The sequence below is a fragment of the Panthera uncia genome (assembly GCF_023721935.1).
Source record: "Panthera uncia isolate 11264 chromosome B3 unlocalized genomic scaffold, Puncia_PCG_1.0 HiC_scaffold_1, whole genome shotgun sequence".
Lineage (NCBI taxonomy): Eukaryota > Metazoa > Chordata > Mammalia > Carnivora > Felidae > Panthera > Panthera uncia.
This window is the reverse complement of record NW_026057582.1, coordinates 26,138,397-26,155,213: the sequence shown is the minus strand read 5'-3', so window position 1 is coordinate 26,155,213 and position 16,817 is coordinate 26,138,397. Positions and strand designations below refer to the sequence as shown.

Genomic DNA, 16,817 nt, shown 5'->3' with positions numbered 1-16,817 from the left:
TTTGAAAGACGTGAATGCAATTTTCCCAGGCATATTCATTTCCTGTTGTTACCGTAACAAATTACCATAGTTTTAGTGGCTTAAAGCAACACAAATTTTGATATCTTGAAGTTCTAGAGATCAGAAGTCCGAAATGGGTCTCGCTGGGTTAAATAGAGGTGTCGGCAGGCTCTGATAGGGGAAAATCTATTTTCTAGCCCTAAGTTATGAAGGCTGCCCACATTCCTTGGTTCGTGGCTCCTTCCATCTTTAAAGCCAGCGGTGGCTGCTTGAGTCTTTCTCACATCACATCACTCTGACACCAACTCTTCTGCCTCCTTCCGTTCATTTTTTAAGGACCCTTGTGATTATATTGGGCCCACCTGGCTAAGAAGGATAATCTTATTTTAAGGTCAGCTGATTAGCAACTTAAGTTCCATATGCAAGCTTAATTCCCCCTTGCCGTGTGACATAATATATTCACAGGTTCCATCTTTGGGAGGCCATTACTCCACCTACTTCAAGAGGAGTTTAAGAGTTGGAGGTTCTTGCGGCTTCCTCACTCCCTAGCCAGGTAGGCTGTTTTCCCCGGAAGCGTCGCGAGGACAGAGTCCCCGCTCGGGGCCTTCTCTGTGGTCGGCACGGAGCAGATGGTCAACACGCACAACACACACACACGCATACACACACACACAAAGTCACAGATATACTCACAGATATGTGATACAACATAGACACAGACAAACACAGCACACAGATACACACGAAGGTACACAGACACACACACGTATGCGTCTAAGGTGGGACTAAGCCTGAAGTAATGAGATCGATGCCGGTCCTACTCCTTTATGCTACATTTCTGTAATTTTGGCAAGAGCTTCTTCTCCGTACCGGCAAATCATCTTTCTTGGGAGCAGCTAAATTATGGTTAATGACAATGTTAATTAAGCTGGGCATACTGTTTTGGCGGAAAAGTTTAAATATGTAAGACACTGAGTTTCTTTCTCTCTTTCTTTCTTTCTTTCTTTCTTTCTTTCTTTCTTTCTTTCTTCTTTTAAGTAGGCTCTATGCCAATGTGGGCTTGAACTCATGACCCTGAGAGGAAGAGTCACGTGCTCTACCAACTATGCCAGCCAGGTGTCCCTCTTGATTGGTTTCTGTACTGTTTTGAGGGTAATTCCTGAAGAAATGAGTAGTAATGCTTTGGACCACTTGCAGTGAAGCTAACATTTAAGTATCAGCCTCTGCTGCTCTGAAGGACGGTACTCACCCAGGTGGATGGTACTGGGCACCTGTTTTGGGCCCCATTTAAAATCCTCAAACTCCAAGGTGCCCGACTGGCTCAGTTGGTTACATGTCCAATTTCAGCTCAGGTCATGATCTCGCAGTTTGTGAGTTCGAGCCCCGCATCAGGCTTGCTGCTATCAGCACAGAGCCGGCTTCGGATCCTCTGTCTCCCTCCCTCTCTGCCCCTTCCTTGCTCTCTCTCAAGAGTAAAGAAACATTTTAAAAATTAAAAAAAAAAAAGGTCAATGTTTAAAAATAAATAAATAAAATCCTCAGACTCCAGTTCTATTGCATGACCAGGACTGAACAGGTGTGAACAACCTCACACAGGTACAAACGGACGGTTCCCCCTCTCCCCGACGGTCACATCCTATATCTTCCCACTTCCTGTCCTGGGAGACATCCCTGGTGATCCCCTCAGCACTCACATATGCAACGTGGAAACTTAGGGGAGTCGATGCCTGTAGGGTCTCCATTGACTAGTTGGGGGGAGGGGACAATGGATAGATGCTTTCTCCTCTCATCCTTCAGGCGGAGAGTTCTAGGATGTGTTTCCTGAGGCTCCTCAAAAGGTCTTGCAAGATGAAGCAAGACCTGTAGAAGTGACCTGCAGACGGGTGCCTGGGTGGCTCAGTTGGCTAAGTGTCCTGCTGTTGATTTCGGCTCAGGTCATGATCTTATGGTTCCTGAGGTCAAGCCCCGCCCCAGTCGGGCTCTGCGTTCACAGTGCAGAGCCTTCTTGGGATTCTCTCTCTGCCCTTCCCACGCTCTCTCTCTGTCTCAAAGTAAATAAATAAACTTAAGAAAATAAAATAAAGTCAGGGGCGCCCGGGTGGCTCAGTCGGTTAAGCGTCCGACTTTGGCTTAGGTCATGATCTCGTGGTTCACAAGTGTGAGCCCCGCGTCGGGCTCTGTGCTGACAGCTCGGAGCCTGAAGCCTGCTTCGGATCCTATGTCTCCCTCTCTCTCTCTGCCTTTCCCCCACTCTCACACCCTGTCTCTCTGTCTCTCTCTCTCTCTCAAAAATAAATAAGCATTAAATTTTTAAAAATAAATAAATAAATAAATAATGAAAAACAAAGTCAGTGTCCTAAAGGGAAGAAGGATCTGGAATGGGCGCATCTGAGTACACAAGACCCTTGAAGCCCCTCCTAGAGTGGAGCAGCCTCCCTGTGCTCGGAGACCCTGTGAGGTTGCACCCGAAGCAGGGACCCTGTAGCACGATGTTTAGCGTCAGGATCCCCCTCTGCCACAGTCGATACCACCAGGCAGAGAGACAGGATCCCGTATCAGGACAGTCTGAGTAGGAGAACTAGTCACCGCTCCACAAAGAGATTACTTACTTATTTGCGGAAGGAACTACAGGACCTGGCTGATAATGGATTCACAGGCACCAGCGGAGGCGTATGGGAATGATTGCGCCCTGAGGGTGGTGGACCAACCCTGGGTGTGGGTCTGGAAAGGGGAGCGTTGTCCGGGGGAGCACTTGCTTGTGACTCCGGGCTCAAAGCCATGACACCGACACCCGGAGTTTTCCTTAGGACACTGCCGGTCATGCTCCTTGAAGCTTCCTCACGGCCTGAACCCACAGTAAGCGAGGTAGAGATGCTGAAATGGCCTTGGCAGAGAATTAAGGAAGGGCTCGGAAGGTCCGGGGAGGAGGCCATGTTCAAATGGGTTTGTTATGTGAGGCTGGAGGCCCCATCACCTGACCATGCTCCTCAGGAGGGCCAGAGGAATGTTCACCTGAGCAACGAGGCCACTAGCATCCTGGAGAAGCTCTGAATGGGTCAGGGTTGACAGGACGAGATCCTGCCGTAGAACTGGGGCTCCCTAGCATCCGTGGGGATTATGGAGTTCCAGAATGGTAGAAGCCAGAAGGCTAGTAGCTGGCATCATGGACGGCAAGGCCCCTCATCCACTTTCTAGATCTCAGTCAGTTCACAGAGCTGGAATCCACTGACTGAAGGGCAGGTGTGTTTCCTTGTGGAGAAACCTGCATCACCATAACCCATACTCAGTAAAACATTCGGGAACCCTCCTAAAGGGTAACGAGTCAGTAGGGAAAGGGGAATTCTCACGTCTTTCGAGGCCCGTTGCATCCAATTTCCCCATTAGCACTCCGGGTATGCGGTGACAGTGATGCCAGAGCATCTGCAATGCTAGATGCTCCTCTGGCTAGAGATGGGTTCAGTCAGGCCAGGAGATCGAAGGTATTCTGGCCAGGGTCTGCCTGTCAGTGGGTTCAGTGGGCCCACAGACCTTCCCTGTAGCTCTTTACCCAGCGTCTGCTGGATAAGAGCATTTTGATAGGAAAAGCTGAGTGAAAGTGCCTGAAACTGTCCCACCCACCCCCCCCCCAAGTTAGTGAATCAGAAATGACACTATGTCCTAGGAGCCACTGGAGGGAATCGCGCCATCTTTGAAGACGTAAAGGGCGAAAGGTGGTGGCCGAGGCCCCTAGCCTATTCCTGTGGGATTTACTCATTTCTCTGGTCCCTGTGAAGACCAGACAGATTGTGGGGGACAGTGGGGGGCTACTGCAAACTTAACTGATACTCCGTGCCACGTTTGATGTGTTAGCATTGTTAGAGTAGATGACACAGCCCCCTGGCATTTGGTAAGCAGCTAGTAACTGGTAGATGCATTCTTCTGAATTCCCATCGCTAAAGAGAATCAAAAGCAGCTCACTTTTACCACGAGGGAGGCAGAGAGAGCATTCGCTGTCTGGCCAGGGGGCGTATCAACTCTCCAGCTCCCCTTCAGAAGATGATCTTCAAGAGCTTTGATCTTTCTGCCTCCCCATAGAACCCAACTGCTCACATGATACTGATGGCGTGAGGCTCATAAGACCTGCAGGGCAGGAAGTGGCCCCAGCTCTGGATGCCCTAGGGAGGCGCATGAGCACCAGAAAAACACCATGAGGGTTCAGGTGCCTGCCGCATGGGTGGAGTTTGTTGGGGTCCTGTGCTCTGGGGCATTCCAAAGCAGCCCCTTCCAGACAAAGGACAGGTAACTGCACCTTGCACCCCACCACTGAGAAAGAGGCCCCGGACCTAGGGAACCTCTTTGGATCTTGGAGGAAACCTCTATATCTCACTTAGGAATATTTGCTCCAACGCATTTCTCAGTGACTCGGAAAGCTGCCAGTCTTGAGTGGGTACAGACGCGGCACAAACTGGTCTGCCTCTAGAACCGGGTCAACATATGCTCTGCCACCATATCACCCGGTGGAGCTAGAGGTTTCCACGGTGCGTAAGGTGTTGGCTGTTTTGTGGTTGTTGTTTTTCATGTTTATTTGTTTTTGAGAGAGAGACAGACAGAGCGCCAGCTGGGGAGGGGCAGAGAGAGAGGGAGACACAGAGTCTGAAGCAGGCTCCAGGCTCCGAGCCGTCAGCCCGACGTGGGGCTCGAACCCATGAACCGCGAGATCATGACCTGAGCCAAAGTCGGACGCTCAGCCACCCAGGAGCCCGGGTGCTGGTTATTTTGAATGCACAGCCCATGTGCATTTAATAAATTAAAATATAATTTTAGGTGTTATCTCCCACAGTCCCTGTGAAATGTAACCCAGTGAGGATCACCTTGCCTTTCCTTCTAGCAGACCTGGGATCCTTCTGTTCCCTCTCTGGTAAGAGATGGCCCTGTGTCCTTCTAAGTCTCCATCTGTTAATTAGGAGGTCCAGTCTAAGATAAAACCAAAACCCCGAAGTTTTGATGTTCACATCTCCTCCCCTCGCCAGCACAGGCCTGCTACAGGCTGACAGCCTGCAGCCAGAGGGAGAACTGGGTGTCTCTTCTCTCTTCCTCTACCCTGAGCTGACTGGCCAGTCTCTGGCCCCTCCTGGGGATGGAACAGGAGGTTAGGAGCAGTGCTGAAGGGGGTGGGAATGGCCTAATGCCCTTGGGCCGTTAGAGTTCTAAGCTGGCTTTGGGCATGCCAGTCCTAGCAAATTTTAAAGCTGATTCTTACGTTAGTTCTTTTCTGGGTCCTTCTGAGGTGTCTGTCTCCAGGGACCTCTCCCCCGCATGACCATCCACCTGGACAGATGTTTCTGTAGGAAGCACTCTCCTCAGGCCCAGAAGACTCTCTTACCTCTAGCTTCTTTCTGGTACATCCCAGCGTTTTCTAGATGGCCTTACCTGGCAGACCCAGGCAAGCTACACCAGCCCACACCGGTCTTGGGAAGCTCCTGGTCATTCCCTGCCCCAGAGACGCTCAGGGCATATAGACCTGGCCTAGCACGGCCCCTTCTTCATGGGGTCCCATGGCGGCTTCCCCTCACTTGGTCCTAGGGAACGGGGCAGCGTCCCCTCCTTCCTGCCTGGCAGAGGGCAAGGAACTTCACACCCCAACACCTCTAGCCAAAGAAATGGTGCCGTAAATGCTCTCCCCAGCTCTCCACATCTGGAACCCTTTTCATGCCCTCCAGCTGGAGAAGGGTTCAGTCATCACGGAACCCACTCTTGAAAACTTCTAAAGCCTGAACATGCTGATGTGGCGATGTGGCTTCACGTCTCTTGTGCTTTGGTGTTTCAGTCAAAACTTTAATTTTCATATCCCGGTACAGTTTTTTTTTGTTTTTTTGAGTTAAAGCTCAGGTAATGATTATAAAGGCTCACAGACTCATGTGACTTGGCTGTAGAAAAGACATTGCTGGGATGCCTGGGCAGCTCAGTTGGTTGAGTGTCCGACTCTTGATTTCAGCTCAGGTCATGATCCCAGGGTCGTGGGATCGAGTCCTGCGTCAGGCTCCGCGCTGAGTATGGAGCCTGGTTAAGATTCTCTCTCCTTCTCCCTCTGCCCCCTTGCCCTCCATGCTCTCTCTCTCAAAAAAAAAGATAAAAATAAATAAATAAATAGACATCTCTCCACCCTTGTAGCAGATGGCATGTTCACCAATGGACGAAAGGAGAGATACGTGCTCTCGTGGGTGTTACAGCTTTAAGTCCCGTTTTACTGATGAGGAAACTGAGGCAGTTAGCACCACGGGGTTCAATCCAAGTAACGTTTACCGAGCCAGGCTGGAAGACAAATATAGACCTCACACAAAAGCCCGGCCTGTAAAGAGGCCCCCGTTCCTTGGGGAGACAGAATAACAGGTAGAGAGAGTCCATCTCAGTCTGGATGACCCTCGAGCTGCGCCCTTTCCTCCTGAGGGAAAATAAAACCCCATTTTGGCTGGGCATACACCAAGGTTCAATGGCCATCTTATCATTTTCCTCCTGCAAAGTAGCTCTCAGGTCAGTATTTTGATCTCTGACAGCTATCCTGACCCTCAAGCTGAGGGTCCATGAGCATTTTCTTCTCAGCCATCTTTTTTTTTTTTTAATTTTTTAAAATGTTTTATTCTTTTTTAAATTTTTTAATGTTTACTTGTTTTTGAGAGAGAGAGAGAGAGAGAGAGAGAGAGAGAGACAGAGCACGAGCAGCACAGGGGCAGAGAGAGAGGGAGACACAGAATCCGAAACAGGCTCCAGGCTCTGAGCTGTCAGCACAGAGCCTGACTCAGAGATCAAACTCATGAACCCTGAGATCTTGACCTGAGCCGAAGTCTGACGCTTAACTGACTGAGCCACCCAGGCAGCCTTCTTCTCAGCCATCTTGTCATTGCCTCTCTTAGGTGGCCAACGGGCTGCCCTGCGGTGGTGGCTGTGTCCTTGGAGGCTTTTCTTTTTTTTTTTTTAAATTTTTTTTTTTTAACATTTATTTATTTTTGAGACAGAGAGAGACAGAGCATGAACGGGGGAGGGGCAGAGAGAGAAGGAGACACAGAACCGGAAGCAGGCTCCAGGCTCTGAGCCGTCAGCCCAGAGCCCGACGCGGGGCTCGAACTCACCGGCCGCGAGATCGTGACCGGAGCTGAAGTCGGACGCTTAACCGACTGAGCCACCCAGGCGCCCCTTGGAGGCTTTTCTAATTGGTGCCCATTAACTGCACTCAATTCCAGCTTCCATGGTTCTTCCCCGTGAGAAGAAACCCCGACGAACCCTGAAAAATACAGCAGATTCAAGCTCCCTGCAGGCCCTACATCCTTCCCTTCCAGCCTTAGTACTGTGGTATTTATAGCTCAAATATGAAGGGTATTATTATTCTCCTTCCTCTGCCTTTCTTTGCTTGAAATAAAGACTCAGTCCACCCTTCCATTAAGCCGGATTTGCATTACACCGCCTGGGAAGAAGCCTCCTCAGGGCCCAGGGACCAGAGCTTCTGAACTCCGCCTTTATACAGGGTTTCTGAAAAAGCTCTGCTCCTCTTTGAAGGCACAGGAGAGACTTCCTTCAAACGCATTCCCTTCAAGTAGCTGAACTTTTGCATTTCTGAAGCAGCTCCTGGCCCGTGCTCTAGAGACTTCCCTTCCCTCATTAGAAAGGGAAGGGGGGAGGGGGTGAGTCCAAGGTCACTGCTGTGGGTCTCATGAAATAAGGTCTCGTAAAACGTTCACTTTCTGGGGGCACAGATCTGCGGCGCCGGTCAGGTACCCCACTCTGCATCAGGTAGATGGGGGTCCCGCAGCCCCCTGAGGTTGGCCTCCATCACTGACTGGGCTCCCCACCGAGGAGCAGATGGCCCACGCGGGTCCCCTGGAGTCCACAGTTTCTACCCCTGCTCCATACTGGCCTGCTGTCCTTTCACTAGGCCTTACAAAAATGGGGTTTTCTTTCATCATAAACTATAAACAATTCATGGGATTTAATAATTGAGTTACATTGGTACGAAAACTGTTTACAGGTATGGCAAGACCTTGGATTATGAGTCACTTGTTCTGTGAGTGCTCCGCAAGATGAGGAAACATTTCTAACAAATTTCAACTTGAGAAACGAGTGATGCCTTGCGATGCGAGTAGTACAAGATGCCGAATGTCACATGATCACAACTGAGCCAATGGTTCTTCTCTCTCCCTCTCTCTCTCTCTCTGAGAGATTGTGGGTGATGGCCTCCCATGCTCGGATGCTCGGTCTCAGGCCACGGTGTTTGGCAGAAATCAGTGACTTTTCAGAACGTTGGAAGGTGCCCACAACTGGCACTAGTGTATTTTTAGTCACTTCAAAGCACCCAGGGACAGTCCTTTGCTTTTCCATACAAGAGTGAGCTTAGGAAGGCCCTGCTTCATTCTAGGTCAAGTTGCTTGCAGATCTAGACCCTTTGCTGCCTTACTGCCAGTGACATCGAATACAGTATACAAGAGTTTATTTATACTGTACTGTAATCACTATCCATGTGAGCGTAAAAATGGTCCCATGCAGGCGCACCTGGGTGGCTCAGTGGGCTAAGCGTCCGACTTCAGCTCAGGTCATGATCTTGCGGTCCGAGAGTTCAAGCCCCGCATCGGGTTCTGTGCGGACAGCTCAGAGCCTGGAGCCTGTTTCAGATTCTGTGTCTCCCTCTCTCTCTCTGCCTCTCCCCCGCTCACGCTCTGTCTCTCTGTCTCTGAGAAATGAATAAACCTTAAAAAAAATTTTTTTTAAATGGTCCCATGCGGAAGATTCTGTTGAGCCAATAGATAGCTGTGATTCTGTTAGGGATAGTGAAAGTCGTCCTACACAAAAACCCTCCTCTCTCGTCTCCCTCACACCAGCCACGAAGGTTTTCAAAGGTAAGTGCAGGTTAATGTGTATTTTGTATTTTCTTGATTATTTTGTATTATATCACAGTATTATAATCATTTTTATGTGAATGTTTTGGGTTTTGGAATGAATCATCTGAGTTTCCATTATTTCCTATGGGGAAATTTGCTTTGATATACAAGTGCTTTGGATTACAAGCATGCTTCTGGAACGAATTATGCTTGCACACCAAGCTTTACTGTATAATACATAGGTGTGGATTTCACTTTGTGGCCAATTCCTCCTCTCTAGGAATTAGTACTAGAACTCCTAGAACTCCAGGGGGCTAAAGTCATTCCCGTTCACCTTCATCTTCTTTACTTAAACATTTACTTGGAAAACACACAAAAAAGTGTTTAAAGAATCTATAATTGAAGAGAACAAAAAGACAAGCCACAAACTGGGAGAAAATATTTGCAAAACACATACCTGAAAAAGGACTTGTATCCAAAATGTACAAAGAACGCTCAAAACTCAACTATAACACACACACAAAAACTATTTTAAAAATGGACAAGGGGCACCTGGGTGGCTCAGTCGGTTGAGCGTCCGACTTCGGCTCGGGTCATGATCTCCCTGCTTGTGAGTTCAAGCCCCACGTCGGGCTCTGTGCTGACAGCTCGGAGCCTGGAGCCTGTTTCGGATCCTGCGTCCCTCTCTTGCTCTGCCTCTCCCCTGCTCATGCCCTCTCTCTCTCTCTCTCAAGGATAAATAAAACATTAAAAAAAATTTTTTTAAATGGACAAAAGATTTGAACTGACACCTCATCCAAGAAGATATACAGATAGCAAACAACCATAGAAGATGCCAACATCGTATGTCACTGGGGAATCCCAGTTTAAAACACTGAGATACCACTACACGTCTATTAGATGCCGAAATCCAAAATACTGATCCCACCAAATCCTGACGGCGATATGGAGCAAGAACTGTCATTCACTGCTGGTGGGAGTGCAGACCGGTGAGTCTCTGGAGGAGAGTTTGACGGTTTCTTACAAAGCTGAACATACCCCACAACCCAGCAACTGCACTCCTTAATATCTACCCAAACGAGTTGAAAACTTATGTCCACCCCAAAGTTTATAGCGGCTTTCTTCACGACTGCCAAAAATGGAAAGTAACCAAGATGTCCTCCAACGGGTAAGTGGATAAGCAAATTGTGGTCCATCCGGATGATGGGATATTTTCTCACAACACAAAGCAATGAGCTGTGAAGCCATGAAAAGACCTGGAGGAACTTTGAATGCATGTCACTGAGTGAAAGAAGCCAGTGTGCAAGGGCTGGGTCGCATGTTGTTTCCGTTATATGACATTCTGGAAAAGGCAAAAGTATAGGAAAAGTAAAGAATTAGTGGTTGCCTGGGTGGGGGGAGGGGAGGGGGGAGGGAGGGATGAAGAGGTGGGGGCACAGGGGGTTATTAGGGTGGGGAACTATCCTCATGATGCTGAAATGGTGGAAAACGGTGCATAGATAACATTGCACATTTGTCAAAACCCATAGCTCTGTATAACACAGGGCGAACTCTCATGTAAGTGACAGACTTTAATTAATAATAAGGTTGGGGGGCGCCTGGGTGGCTCAGTCGGTTAAGCGTCCGACTTCAGCTCAGGTCACGATCTCACGGTCCGTGAGTTCGAGCCCCGCATCGGGCTCTGGGCTGATGGCCCGGAGCCTGGAGCCTGCTTCCGATTCTGTGTCTCCCTCTCTCTCTGCCCCTCCCCCGTTCATGCTCTGTCTCTCTCTGTCTCAAAAATAAATAAACGTTAAAAAAAAATAATAATAAGGTTGGTTTATCAATTGTAATAGATGCACTAAACTAATGCGAGAGATTAATAATGGTGGAAACTGTTGGGGAGGAGGTATGGCGTGGGGGGAAGAGGGAATATAGTCTGTACCTTCTGCTCGACTTTTCTGCATACTTGAAAGTTTTTTTTAAAGGTCTATTAATTTTAAAAAATGTATAATTCTACCTTTAAAGAAAATCACATAAAGTAAGAAGTAGACATTACGGCTCATTTCATTCCCCCACTCTACACATCCCCAATAAGGAACCATTGTTTAATAAATTAATATATTATTTTAGAGAGAGAGAGAGAGAGAGAGAGTGTGTGAGCAGGGGAGAGGAGCAGAGGGAGAGAGAGAGATAATTTCAAGCAGGCTCCATATTCAGCATGGAGCCCGACGCAGGGCTCGATCCCATGACCCTGGGATCATGACCTGAGCTGAAACCAAGAGTCAGACACTCAACCAACAGAGCCACCCAGGTGCCCAGCCATTGTTTATTATCTGGTGCACATGCTTCCTGATTTTTCCCCCTCAATTTCTACGTGTTTCGGTATGTAGCTAGCTACAACATCACACATTAAAAAAATAAAAATGAAGTCACGTTTTACATCCTATATTAGTTTGCAACTTGCTTATTTCACTTTATGTTACGGGCCTCTCTCCAGGCCATAGATCTAACCCTTTCTTGGAAACCGTGGCTGTTTACCGTCACGTCCTATGGGCACTACCAGTGACCCTCGGGTGGAGTTTGATTGCAAAGAAGATTCACAAGAACCCAACTGACGATGCTTGCAAATCAGCAGTTTATTGCAGGAAAATCCTTGCAAGCAGTAAAGCAAAACCTCAGGAGTCCCCAGACAGGCCAGGTATGCGCATCAATTACCCTCCCCTGTAAGAGCCACACGGATGCTCCTTCTCTTTTGGGTCACAGATGTGTCACAGAACACCTTAGAACTAGGAAGCCCCACCTGGCGTTTCCACATGGGCTTCTCATTCTCTGCCAGCCATACGGACATATTTCTTTCTGTGTTACCAGCCCCAGCTGCAGAGACCTCCAGGGGTCTCTCCAACACCAGGTACTGATCATTGATTTCACTGTTATCAGTAAATAATGCCGAAAAAAGTAAAAATAAAAACAAGCACAGCTGACAAGCTGATAAAAACCATCCCGAAACTCCTCGGGCCCATGGTAATAAAATTACACTATTGATCAGCACCCGTGATGCCTTGACCAGGGGTCTGCACTACGTATGAACATCTTTTCTTTCGGTAAATCAGCTCGTGCCAAATCCAGGCCTGCTAGAATGAACCCGCACAACGCACCACGGTACGTCCTCTCTTCAGCCATTCCCCTACTGATGGGTATTTAAGTCCCCAGCCCCCCTACCGCCGTCCCTCACCTGCTATTATAAACCTGGCCACAGTGAATAACCTCATATATATGTGCCTTTGTGTATTCGTGTATTTATTTCCATAGCATACGTTCTCTCAAATGAGGATGTGGACAAATCACTTCCCTTTGCTCTTGATCTGTCTCTCCTGCCTTCTTTTTTATGTATTTTAGGAGGGTGGGGACGTGCTCCGTGGTAACGCTGTGCTCAGACACTCACATTCCTATTAGGGTTTCGCTGTACTCACTGCAGACCTCCTAAACTGTCTTTCTCTTCGTTTCTCTGCACCTGCTCTGGTACCCGACTGTCCCCTGGGTTTCCGTGCCTTGGGTCTCTTACCGTCTCTCTCCAAGCCACAAAGGATGCGATTACTACTCTCTGGGATCAGGGCTCTCTGCACAGTGAAAGGGATCATTTCTCCAAGGTGATTTTATTTTTTTGAAAGAAGACCGTTATCTCATTAAACATACACCTACAGGCAAAGCCTAAGGAAACAAAACAAATCTCCTACATTAGGTGCTACTTAGGTGCTCAAACAGGTTATGTCCACATCTCAATGGCTAAATTTAGGAAGAGTTCAATTTTCCTCTTTCATATTTTTTTTTAATGTTTATTTATTTGTTTTGGGAGAGAGAGAAGGCTAGTGGGACAGGGGCAGAGAGAGAGAGAGAGGGAGAGAGAGAGAGAATCCCAAGCAGGCTCCACACCGTCAGTGCAGAGCCTGATGCAGGGCTCAAACCCACAAGCCGTGAGATCATGACCTGAGCTGAAGTCGGACGCTTAACCGACTGAGCCACCCGGGCGTCCCCAGTTCTCCTCTTTTAAAACCCTTGTGGCCGCAGAGTCTGGAGCTCTCCTCTGTGTCCTCACTTAGGGATCCAGGTCCCTTCTTTTTTTGTGGCCCTCTCCTCCTCTAGGATTTTAGAGGCCTTCCCATTCAGCCAGCAGATGGGGAAAGAGAGAGAGAGGGGAGCACCGCACAAGGGTTTTGATGCCACAAGTGATGTGTAGCAGATTATGGTGGTTTTGAGAGATATCCACAGATTCTTTGGTATCACTATGTAGAGCCTTGGGGCGCCAGGGTGGCTCAGTCCGTTGAGCGTCCCCCTTCGGCTCAGGATCATGATCTCACAGTTCTTGGGTTCAAGCCCCACATCAGGCTCTGTCCTGACAGCTCAGAGCCTGGAGCCTGCTTCAGATGCTGTGTCTTCCTCTCTCTGCCCACTCCCCCCCCCCCCCCCCCCCCCCGCCAAAGAAAGAAGTAGAGCCTAATTCTCTTCCTTTTGAACGTGGGCTGGACTTGGTTACTCACTTCTGACAAATAGAATGTAGAAGTGATGGGCAGATTCACCATTCGGTTGTAAAAAGTCTACACAGCTTCCGTCTAGGTGCTGTCTCTCTCTCTCTGTGTCTCTCTGTCTCTCTGATCCTTCAGTCTGAGGGAAGCCATGTCTTCAGCAGGCCTGTGAAGGAGCCCAAGTGGTGACGAACCAGAGCACCCTGCCAGCAGTCACTGGAGAATCTCCAGGTCAGTCAGATATTCAGAGACTATAGCCCCAGCAATAGACTGACTGCAACCTTGTAAGAGAGAGACCCTGAGCCGGAACCATCTAGGGAAGCCCCTCCTGGGTTCCCGACTCTCAGAAGCTGTGTGAGATAATAATTGTTCGTGGTTTTAAACTGTTAACCTTTGGGATCATTTGTTACACGGCAATAGATACTTAATACACCTTTCCACCTGCATTTCATTGGCCAGAATTTGGTCCCGTGGTCACACTAATCATGGAGAGGCTGGGAAATAGAGTCGAGTTATGGCAGCAGAAGGAAAGGGAAAAGGGTGTGCTGAGCCGCTAACTTGTGTCTGCTACACCATGGAACTTCTGGGATTCTTCTCCCATGTGGCAGCAACCAAGATCAAGTCTGTAAATTCCTGAGACACAATAAGAGCCAAAGGTCTCACTTTGGACAACCTGTTGCCTGTTTCACGTGCACGACAACAGCCGTGGATATCTAGAAGGAAGTAAGGAATGCTAACCCCAAATTTACGTTTTATTTCACATGTTTTAATTATAGTAACAATACTTGTCATTATTTTATTGATTATTTTTCTTAAAGCTTTTACCAAAATGTTTACAAAACATGCATTATATATGATATCAATATTGCAGGGGGAAATATGCATTCATACACAATGAAAAAAAGACCAGGAAGAAATATATCGAAATATTTTTTTAGTGTTTATTTATTTTGAGAGAAAGAGAGAGAGAGTGTGAGCGCAAGAGGGTCAGAGAGAGAGAGAGAGGGGAGAGAGAGAATCCCAAGCAGGCTCCACGTTGTCTGCACAGAGCCCAACATGGGGCTCGATCTCACGAACTGTGAGATCGTGACCTGAGCCAAAACCAAGAGTCAGACTCTTAGCCGACTGAGCCACCCAGGTGCCCCAAATAGGTCAAAATATGAAATAAGATTATTCCTGTGTTGTGAGGTGATCAGTGCCTTTCACTTATTTTGTGTGCCTATGAATTAGAATTTTCCAATTTTTCTGAGATGAAGATGTTTTTTATTTTGTCATCAGAAAAGATAAATATAATAAAAATAAAAGTAATCATTATGAGGATAATATAAACATTGTTATAAAAACCCGATTCCTCTGTATGCGTGAGAGCTGCACAGAGCAAGCAGGCAGGGAGTTGAGAGGCATCTGTTCCATTCGGCAAGAGGCTGGACAAAGCTTGAACTCTGGGGAGCCCTCTCTGGGCTTGTTATTTTCCCTACTTTAGAGAGAACGGAGCTGACTTGACCGGACTTCCCAGGGTGACTGAGCCTTTCATCAGTTGTAGGGGAGAATCACTGTTGTGCTTGATGTGGTCAGATAATCCACCTTAACTTTCCCCCCTTCACGAATGGGAAATGTTTGTCTGCTGGGAAGGCTTCTCCCTAATGACCCTCGCCTCCTCAATTTCACAGCCACCTACTCAGACATAAATCTTCATTTCGGTTTATCAGAACCACAGTGAAGGGCGTCTTCCTCGGGGCCTGGTGTACAAATCCTGACACCTCCCCCCACAACATACGCACACACTTCCTACTGTGTGATTTGGGGCCACTCACGTAACCGCTTTGCCTTAGTTTCTTCATCTGTGAAATGGGGCTAACACCCTTCACACCCTTCATAACTGATGTCGCACACTGAAAGCATTTAGAACAACGGAGGGCACACAGTTAAAACATCGTTGAGGTTATGTGTAGGAACCTCGAAGTTAGATACAATTCCTGCCCTTGTGGAACGGACAGCTTAGTGGGAAAAGACAGGCATTGAATACCTAATTAGAGATGTAGTGAGTGATTAAAAACAGGGAGGGGAGGGTGGAATTCAATGACCTAGGAGGTAGGATTTATCAGACAGCCCTTTCTTCAGATGGAGAAGTCAGGCTCAGGGAAATGAAGTACCGTTCTCTAGGCCAAGATCTTAGCCGAGTGGTGTGGCCGAAACTCACACCGGATCTGCCTCACTTCCAGCCCCTGTGCTCAGGGCCGCGTGGAGACTCAGCAGGGCCCGAAGCATTTTGCCTTTGTGGTTCCTTCTCCCATTACAAATATAGATTCAAAATTTAGGGGCGCCTGGGTGGCTCAGTCAGTTAAGCATCCAACTTCAGCTCAGGTCATGATCTCACGGTTCATGAGTTCGAACCCCGCGTCGGGCTCTGTGCTGACAGCTTGGAGCCTGGAGCCTGTTTCGGATTCTGTGTGTCCCTCTCTCTCTGTTCCTCTCCTACGTGCGCTCCGTCTCTCTCTCTCTCTCTCTCTCAAAAATAAATAAAGATTAAAAAAAATTTTTTAATTATATTTTTACAAGTGTATTGATATAAAGACAACTATAACCCAGGCTGGGTTATGTTCAGTTTTCCTTCGGATCTTCAAAGAAATTAAAATATTTTCATGGCCTCCAAAAAGTATCATGAACCCCAGGCACTGTCCATGTGCTTATCATAGGATGTGGAATATGATAGAATTCTGGTCCCCTAAGGAATCCAGTGGAAGAGATATAAAGGGAAACAATTATTATTAGTAACAGTAATTCGAGCTTAGCTGTAGGAAGTGCTTGTTTATCTCGTTTAAGTCTCTTAATGAACTAAGGATTAGTAAATAAGATTATTTTCACTTCCAGGCAAGGCCACTGAGACGCAGAATGTTGACATCGCTTGCCCACCGTGATGAACTGGCTGGGGACGGGGGCAGGATTCAGTGTGCAACCCACATGTCGTGCATGCTGTCTCCCAACACTAGCACGGAAGCCAGATGGACCATCCACTGTGAAAGAGGCGTGAGCAAAACGCTCCGGCTCAGTGGTCAACACGGACCGAGCAGGTGAGTGTCTGGGTGCACTGAGGTCGGGGGAGATTTGGCCTCTGACCACTGTCTCCCTACTCAGCACCGGGATGTCCCCACCTTCCGGGACGAAGGCCATCTTACCTTTCCTCCTACTGGTCTATCTTCTGCACCCCACCCCAGCGTGGCTGTTCTTAGGCGTGCCAGAAAGAGGTTAAGAAACACCTTTGAGGGGTACTTGGGTGGCTCAGTGGTTAAGCGTCCGACTTGGGCTCAGGTCATGATCTCCCGATTTGTGGGTTCAAGCCTCGCGTCGGGCTCTGTTCGGACAGCTCGGAGCCTGGAGCCGGCTTCTCATTCTGTGTCTCCCTCTCTCTCTCTGCCCCTCCCCTGCTCACGCTCTGTCTCTGTCTCTCAAAAATAAATGCTAAAAAGAA

The 16,817-nt window shown here is 48.1% G+C and overlaps 1 long non-coding RNA gene across 1 annotated transcript; it reads left to right on the top strand.

Annotated features, from left to right (window-relative positions):
- Positions 1-13,823: 13,823 nt before the first annotated feature.
- On the top strand, positions 13,824-16,419 carry LOC125908983 (uncharacterized). The gene is made up of 2 exons (XR_007453516.1): positions 13,824-14,071; positions 16,220-16,419. It is a non-coding gene; the product is annotated as an uncharacterized LOC125908983 (long non-coding RNA).
- Positions 16,420-16,817: the final 398 nt, after the last annotated feature.